Source organism: Colobus angolensis, unplaced genomic scaffold, assembly GCF_000951035.1.
Source record: "Colobus angolensis palliatus isolate OR3802 unplaced genomic scaffold, Cang.pa_1.0 Scaffold27, whole genome shotgun sequence".
NCBI lineage: Eukaryota > Metazoa > Chordata > Mammalia > Primates > Cercopithecidae > Colobus > Colobus angolensis.
This window is the reverse complement of record NW_012115932.1, coordinates 17,206,857-17,216,360: the sequence shown is the minus strand read 5'-3', so window position 1 is coordinate 17,216,360 and position 9,504 is coordinate 17,206,857.

The following is a 9,504-nucleotide window of genomic DNA, read 5'->3' as shown; positions in this document are numbered from 1 at the left end:
AAGGGCATACAACACTCTGCTATCACCGTCCCTGGATGCCGGAAAGGAAAGGTGCAGTGGCGAGGTGGGCCTGGACAGGGGCGGGTTAACAAGCCTTGCTCTGTCGGATTCGCCCACCACACAGCTGGAAAGGAGGGGCTGGGCCAGCGCTGCCTGCTTTCATGTTGTTCTATATTTACCACCCGTCGGTCTGTCTGTCGGGTGGGTGTGCGTTGATCCCTGCCCAGCGCCTCCCTGGCTCCGAGGGGCGCTGTTATCACTGGACATGAACACTTTATCTCCCTGCAAGGCCCAGGCGGCATTTTGCTTTCAGGTTGAAACCTCCACCAGTCAAATTTCAAATGCTTTCTACGTGACAACCAGTGGCTGCAGCCACCTTCCTGGTCTCACTGACCAGTCTCTGCCTCTCTACAGTGGTTCAAAGGGAGCTTTCTGAAACCTTTCTCCCTCTGACAACTCACTCTTCATTCACTCATACACGCAGTGTTTATTGGGACATTGTGCTGGGTGCTGGGGATACAGGACCTAATGAGATACATGAGGATCCCACCCTTCCTAGAGATGATAGTGAAAAAACAGTGACCTGTGGCCGCGAGTGCTGCCATGTGAAAAGAGATGCAAAGGAACAGTTAAAGGGAGTCTGCACTTTTAAATGAGGCAATAAACGTATGGTATAGCTGGTGCATTGGGGACTCCCACAAGGTCCCCATGTGGGGCAGGGTAGGCGCTCCACTGGTAACCTGGGGAACTCCCCCAGGCTCGGTTCTCATCCTTGTCCCATTGACTGGGAAGTCTTTTGATCAGCAACCGGAGGCAGATCCTTGTCTTAGGGGCGCTTGTGTTATCCAAGCTAAGTTATGAGTTGAATTGTGTGCCCCATGAAGGTATGTTAAGGTCCTAACCCCCAGACGAGGTCATTAGGTCCTAATCCAATGTGACTGGTCTCCTTTTAAAAAGTGTAAATTGGGCCAGGCTCAGTGGCTCATGCTTGTAATCCCAATACTTTGGGAAGCGAGGCGGGAGTTCAAGACCAGCCTGGCCAACATGGTGAAGCCCCATCTCTACTAAAAACACAAAAATTAGCCAGGGGTGGTGGCAGGTGCCTGTAATCCCAGCTACTTGGGAGGCTGAGGCACAAGAATTGCTTGAACCCAGGAGGCAGATGTTGCAGCGAGCCGAGATCGTACCACTGCACTCCAGCCTGGGTGACAGAGCGAGACTCGGTCTCAAAAAAATAAAAAAGTGTACATTTGGACACAATGACAGACTCACACAGAGGGAACACGACTTGAAGACAGAGAGGGAGAAGACCGCCACATGACGACAAGGGCAGAGATTGGAGTGATGCAGCTACAAGCCAAGGAACACCAAAGATTGCTGCAGCACTAGGAACTGGGAAAGGCTGGGAGGGATTCTGCCCAGAGCCTTCGGAGGAAGCGTTGCCTTCCAGCACCTTGATTTCGGACTTCCAGGCTCCAGAAACAATAACCTCCCTTGTTTTAAGCCGCGTAGTTTTCGGTACTTTGTTACGTGCAGCTCTAGGAAACTAACACCAAAGCTCACAGACGGATGTGGAAAACCTGATGTGACTTATCGCTTGGCTGCGGAAAATGCATCACCCCGTGAACCAAATCACTCAGCATCAGATCAGTAAATTCTCTCCCTGCACACGAGCCCCATGGGAAGCCAATTCATAGCCACTTATTCACACACCATGGACCTACTGAGCAACTACCACTCCCCGGGTCTGTGCTAGGTGCTGGGGACACATCTGGAGGCTGAGAGGCCAGAAGGTAGGCTGCGGCAGGCCTGGGACAGAGGTGGCAGGACCAGGGCACTGTGTGCTGTGTGCTCCTGGAGAGGTGTTTGTGGAGGAGACGGGGCCAGGGGCAGAGATGGAGAGGACCCACTCCTTCCAGGTGGGCAGAGCTGGGGGACTCAGTGGAGCCTCTGGGCAGCCCTTTCCAATCCTCCTGGGTGGGTCCACAGCTGGCTTCTCTAGATGGGCCCAACACGATGGCTGAGGCTTCTGCTTCACAAACTCCGGTCCTATTGCAATAGCTGGGCCTCCCCGAGATTGTCCCAGGTGAGGCTGGTTGAAGTTGGAGGTGTCCCCAGAACTCTTCATTCACATATAGCAAGGTGTTACTGCTGTAGTCCAGGTGTCACAAAGGGCTCACCCTAGGGCCATCAGGTGGGTGTCCTGTTTGCTGGGTGCAGTGCTTTTGCCCCAGATCCCTCCACTCTCTCACATTTTTCCTGCCTGCCTTACCCAGATGAAAGCATCAGTGATCTCTGGCTTTCTTGAGTAATTGATGATTTTCCATTTATCTATTGCTCTGTGACCAACCACTCCGAGTATAATGGCATGCACCAACCACTGTTTTCATCTTTTGTAGGTCAAATAGTCAGATGAAGCACAGTGTGGATGACTTGGGTTTCTACTCCACAATGTCTACAGTCTCAGCTGGGAAGACTGGAACGGCTGGGGGCTGGAAGTGTCTGGAGGCTGGGCTGAGATGACTCAGAGACTGGACTCAGTTGGAGCTGTCAACGGGAACAGCTTCGTGCAGCCTCTCCACCTGGCTTGGGCTTCCTCGCAGCACGGTGGCCTCAAGGAGAGGTGGACTTCTTATATGACAGCACAATTCTCAAAGCGAGAGTTCCAGTAAACCAGGCTGCAACTGGATAGCCTTTTATGAGCTAACCTTGGAAGTCATATGGCATCACCTCCATTGCATCCTGTTGGTCAGAGCAGTCCCAAGCCCTTCTAGATTCAGGGGGAAGGACTTAGAGTTGTGGACATAGACATAGACCTGCACTCCATAGGGGGAATGGCCAAGGATGTGCAGCCACGTTTTAAAACCACGACAGTTAGTTACATCCACTAATAGGAAACCAGATTTCCCTTAGATCTAGGTTTTGGGAATACACCTCACTTGACTGTCAACACCTGGCTCTTCCATCAAGCACAGGATGAGGTCCAAATCTCTTGGCTTGAAAACCAAAGTCCTTCCTAGCCTGGTTCCAGCCTGCATTCCAGCATCCACTCTTGGTTGTCTGTGTTCCCCTAAGTTGGCTGAATACACTCACGCAAGCATGCCACTGTGGTTCTGAGGACTGTGGCCCTCAGAAGGACACACTTTTCTTTCCTTTCTTTTCTTTTCTTCTTTTTTTTTGAGACAGGGTCTTGCCCTGTCCCCTAGGCTGGAGTTCAGTGGCACAACTGGAGCTCACTGCAGCCTCGACTTCCTGGGCTCAAGTGGGCCTCCCGCCTCAGCCTCCGGAGTAGCTGGGACTATAGGCACACGCCACCACATTCAGCAATGTTTTAAAATTTTTGTGGAGATGGGGTCTTACCAAGCTGCCCAGGCTGGTTTGAAACTCCTGAACTCAAGTGATCCTACCACTTGGGCCTCCCAAAGTGCTAAGATTACAGGTAGTAGCCACTGCACTGGGCCCAGACAGCCTCTTCTTACTCACCAAAGGTGTCACTGAGGCTGGCAGCATCCCATATTCTTCTAGAAGCTCAGAGTTTCTGAAGGGGACACCACGAACCCATCTGGAGCTCTGGATTTCCAGCTGAAGGATGCTTTCCCCTCGTCCTCCACTAATGACTCAGCCATCTGTCTTCCTTTCCTGAACTCTGCTCTGCTGGAAGCTGCACAGAGGCCCCATCTGCGGCTTCAAAGCCAGTGAATTGAGTGGCCCTAAGCACAGGAATCAGAGCTGCCTGTGATTCTCTGGAGTTCCCACCCAAATTCATAACCACTCACAGAGCACAGACAGCTGAGCACTGTCTGCCCCCTTGAAAGGGCCGCCTTTGAAGCCAGCAGTGGGGCACTGAGCAGGCCTTCTCCGGAAGGGCTGGAGAGACGACTAGAGGGCCATGCTACTGCCAGCAGGGACCTGTGATCCGCACCAAAACAGATGACCAGAGGGATGGCAAGTCCAGGAACAAAGCCCCTTCCCCCTTCAGTCAGTTCTTCCCTTCCCCCCTCCCTTCATTCATTCACTCATTCATTCAACTAGTATTCACAGAGAGCCCACCTTAGACAGGCTCTGCTGGGCCTGGCTCTGGAGGTTACCAGATGACCAGGACAAATCCCCCTCCACCCCATCCTCATCCTCCAGATCATCAGAGCAGTCTGAGTTCATCCTGGTCCTGCCACTCCCTAGCAGAGTCTCCCTGGTATAGCAGGCTGAATGGTGGCCGCCTAAAAGATAGGTCCTCATTAAATCCCTGGAACTTGTGAATATGCCCTTATTTGGGGAAAAAAAAAAAAAGAAAAAGAAGGGGGGGTCTTTGTAGATACAATTAAGTTAAGGATCCTGAGATGGCATCATCATGGATTAGTCAGGCCAGTCCTGACTCCAATGACAAGCAACCCTTATAAGGGACACAGAGGGCGACTTGAGATGCATGAAGAAGAAGACCATGTGAAGGCGGAGGCTCAGAGTGGAGTGATGTCGCCACAAGCCAAGGGACTCCTGGAGCTACCAGAAGCTGGAAGGGGCTGGAAGGACTCTCTCCTAGCGCTTTCGGAGGGAGCCCGACCCTGCCCACACCTTGATTTCCTCCAGGCCTATAGGAGAATACACTTGTGTTGTTTTAAGCCACCCAGTTCGGGGATCAGCACATCAAATTTACAAGCATGTAAGGTCAATAGCACAAGCCTGTGCTTAAGCTTGTTCACCCAAAAGGTATTCAGTGCATCAAGCCTGGGTAAACTGATCCCAGGGTCCAGCTGTGAAGACTTCTTTCTTTATTCTTTATATTCATCTGCAGGAGCCCCTAGGATGTGTAGGGTTTTTCAAAGGCTTTTTATTTGGAAATAATTATAGATTCACAGAAAGTTGAAAAAATAGTACATAGGAGTCTGTGTACCCTTCACCCAGCTTCCCCCAGTGGTGATGTCTTACATAGTCCAACATCAAAAGGAAATTGAGGCTAAGCGTGGTGGCTTACACCTGCAATCCCAACACTTTGGGAGGCTGAGGCAGGCAGATCATTTGAGGTCAGGAGTTTGAGACCAGCCTGGCCAATATGGTGAAACCCCATCTCTACTAGAAATACAAAAAAATTAGCTGGGCATGTTGGCATACACCCCAGCTACTCGGGAGGCTGAGGCAGGAGAATGCTTGAACCCAGGAGGCAGAGATTTTAGTGAGCTGAGATTTCACCACTGCACTCCAGCCTGGGCAACAGAGCAAGACTCAGTCTCAAAGGAGAAAAAAAAAAGAAATTGACATGGGTTTGATAATGTAAGCTGGACCAGCCACCTGAATCCATTCCTGCCAGGTTTTTTACCTGCATTCACACATTTGAAATAGTGTGTGCAAGGGTTGTTCTATGTAATATTATTCTGTGGACTGCATTTGCGTAGCCACTACCACAATTAAGATCCAGACCAGGCTGGGGATGGTGGCTCGAGCCTGTAATCTCAGCACTTTGGGAGGCCAAGGCAGGCAGATCACCTGAGGTCAGGAGTTTGAGACCAGCCTGGCCAACATGATGAAACCCTGTCTCTACTAAAAATACAAAAATATAGCTGGGCATGGTGGCCCATGCCTGTAATCTCAGCTACTCAGGAGGCTGAAGCAGGAGAATTGCTTGAACCCAGGAGGTGGAGGTTGCAGTGAGCCGAAGTCGTGCCACTGCACTCCAGCCTGGGTGACAGAGACTGTATCTCAAAAAAAAAAAAAATCTAGACCAGTCCCCATTTCTACACAGGAACTCTATCAAGCTGCCTCTGTACACTCACAGCCCTCTGCACCTCTGTCCCCTGGCAGCCACTACTCTGTTTTTCATCTGGGTAGTTTTGTCATTTCAAGAATGTTATAGATGGGTACACATGACACAGAGATGGGAATGGTAAACACTGGGGATTCCAAAAGTGGAAGGGAAGAAGGGAGTAAGGGTTGAAAAACCACCTATTGGGTCCTATGTTCACCACTTGGGCAGCGGGATCATTAGAAGCCCAAACCTCAGCATCACACAATATCCCCATGTAACAAACCTGCACATGATGTACCTCCTGAACTTGGAGTTTTTAAAAAATGAAATATTATTCCAAGTGAAAGAAGCCAATCACACAATATTACATACTGCATAATTCCACTTATATGAAATGTCCAGAATAAGCAAATCTACAGAGACACAAAGTAGATTGTGATTGCCTAAGGACAGGGTGGTCGAGGGGGGAATTGAGGGATTAAAGGGTTTCATTTGGAGGTGATGAAAATGTTCTAGAATTGATTGTGGTGATTGTTATCCAACTCTGTGAATATACCAAAAGCCACAGCATTGTACATGATAAATGGGTAAATTATATGTGAGCATATACATCAATAAAGGTGTTTCTAAAACAAGAATGTTATAGAGATGGTCTCCGATGGTATGTAACCACCTGAGATTGGCTTTTCTTACTCTGCATCATTCCCTTGCAGTCCATCTCGGTGGTTTCCCAAAGCAGCAGGTGGACCCTCCGCATTGCTCAGTGATATTCCATTGTATGGTCATCCCAGAGTGTGTTTAACTACTCAGTTGCTGAACATTTGAGTTGTGTCCCTTTTTTTTGGCTACTCAAGCTGCTATGAACATTTGTGTACAGATGTTTGTATGGACATATGTTTTCATTTTACTGAGATGAATACCCAAGTGAATGTTTCATGTTAAGTGTCTGTTATCCAGTACACCTCTGCTGAGAAATGACTATCTGCATTTGGGAACAGTGGTTCATGTCTATAATCCTAGCACTTTGGGAAGCTGAGGTGGGAAGATCGCTTGAGGACAGGAGTTTGAGATCAGCCTGGGTAACATAGTTAGACCCCATCTCCACAAAAAATAAAAATAAAAAAATTAACCAGATATGGAAGTGTGTGACTGTGGTCCCAGCTACTCAGGAGGCTGAGGTAGGAGGATCGGTCGAGCCCAGGAGGTAAAGGCTGCAGTGAGCTATAACTGCACCACTGCACTCCAGCCTGGGATGACAGAGATATCCTGTCTCTATAAAATAAAAATAAAAGAAACTACTCTCTACAAAGGCTTTAAATTTTGTGTTTTAAGGAACCATGTAGTCAGTCACTTTTCTAAAGGAAAATCAAGCTAGGCATGGGGGCATTACGTCTGTAATCTCAGCACTTTGGGAGGCCGAGGCAGGTGGCTCACCTGAGGTCAGGAGTTTGAGACCAGCCTGGCCAACATGGCAAAACCCCATCTCTACTACAAATTCAAAAATTAGCTGGACATGGTGGCACATGCCTGTAGTCCCAGTTACTCAGGAGGTCAAGGTGGGAGGATCACTTGAGCCCAGGAAAGTGAAGGCTGCAGGGACCATGATCATGCCACTACATTCCAGAGTGAGCAACAGAGCAAGACTCTGTCTCTAAAAAAAAGGAAAAAAATGACCACATCTTTAGATTATATAATTCTGATTCAAAGGTAAAATACTAAGAGGAGAAAATATATTTAACATAAAATTTGAATAAAATATTTTCCAAAATCTTAATGAAGACTTACTTCCATAAAAATAATTTTTATGTCAGGCTTCAGGCTCAGTGAGTCCTGATTTAATGAGACAAGCTTCAAATTCTTGTTTTTTTTTTTTAATGATTCTTCATCATTTGTTTGTTTGTTTGTTTATTTATTTATTTATTTTTAAGAGACAGGGTCTCATCCTGTTGCCCAGGCTGGAGTGCAGTGGTGCAGTCATGGCTCCCTGCAGCTTTGACCTGGCCTCAAGCAATCCTCCTGCTTCGGCCTCCCAAAGTGCTGGGATTACAGGCATGAGTCACTGTGACCAATTTCCTCTTCTTTTTGTTAAACGACAAATCAGCCCTTGAATGTAAGAGCTTCATATTATTAGTAACCATCATTGCCAATAAATTTTGCTTTTACAAGTAAGTGGCTTTTAAAAAGGTTTAAAAATTGTGTTTTTCTACCTTAAAATTTTTACAATGGTCAAAACTACACACAAAGGATCACCCTTTCTTTCCTTGGTAATTATGATATAGGAACTTCTTGGGATTTCTAATCCAGTCCAACTTTTTTTTGTTTGTTTTTGAGACAGAGTCTCACTCTGTCACCCAGGTTGGAGTGCAGTAGTGCAGTCTCAGCTCACTGCAACCTCTACCTCCCAGATTCAAGGGATTCTCGTGCCTCAGCCTCCCAAGTAGCTGGGGTTACAGGCGTGCTCCATCACTCCCAGGTAATTTTTGAGACAGGGTTTCATCATGTTGACCAGGCTGGTCTTGAACTCCTGACCTCAAGTGATCTGCCTACCTTGGTCTCTCAAAGTGCTGGAATTATAGGCATGAGCCACTGCATCTGGCCTAGTCCAATTTTTTCATACTGAATATGTCACAATAATGCTGACACTCTACTTGTAGATCACACGTGAATGACTGCGATGGTTGCCTGCAGGTGGCACAGTTACCCCTGCAGGGAACATTAGCCACCCACACGGAAGCATCTGTGTGAAGACAGAGAGGCAGCCCAGAGCTGGGCCTGCCCAGGCACCTGCCCTCATCCTTCCCTCCAACCCCCACGGGCCTCCCTTCAGTCTGTACCCACTACTCCTAAGCACCTGCAATGTAAGCTCACCAGCCCCCGTGGCTCTCGCCCAAACCAGACAGCACAACTCTTGGTGGCTGGCTACTGTCCTCCACATTCAGGCGGCAAGCAGCTCTTTCTTGGCTGCACCCAGGACCTTGCCCAGATCAGGGCATGCCACCAAGGCTCACGGTGCTCCTGAGGCCGCTGGGGCACCACAGGCTGCCCCTCAGGTCCTGCCACTCAGCTGGGCTTCCCCAAAGTCGGCTCACAGCCCAGGGGATCCAGTTGCCCCAGGCTCTGCTAGGCTGCCTAGAGGACTCAAGGTATGGATGTCTCAGGCACACCTGAGTGTTGAGCTCAGCACATGTGTATGCTGGGCATGGCATGAGTGCAAGGAAGCTCTGGCATAGAGAATAGCACAGGGAACCTGCAGCACAGCACCCCCTGGCTAGGAAGCAAGCTACTGCTGACTCTACTGAAACCCCTGCACGCCCCTCCCAGTACCATCTCCCCTCACCCCTGCAGAGGCAGGCACCATCCTGACTTTGGTGTCAATTCTTTTCATTCATTTCTTTTTATTTTACCATATGTGTATATATCCATTAAAATATATAATTGTTTTGCATGTTTAAAACTTTACGCAAGGAATATTATTCAGTATTTAAAAGGAAGGAAATTCTGACCTATGCTATAACATGAATGAAGCTTGAGAACATCAGGCTAGATGAAATAAGCCAGTCACAAAAAGATAAATACAGTATGATTCCATTTCTCAGAGCAGAGTAATCAAAATCATAGAGACAGGAAGTGAATGGTGGTTGCCAGGGCCTAGGGGAAGGGGAGAGGGGGGAGTTGTGTAATGGGGACCGAGCCTCACTTTCACAAGATAAAGAATTCTGAGGCTGAGCACGGTGGCTCACGCCTGTAATCCCAGCACTTCGGGAGGC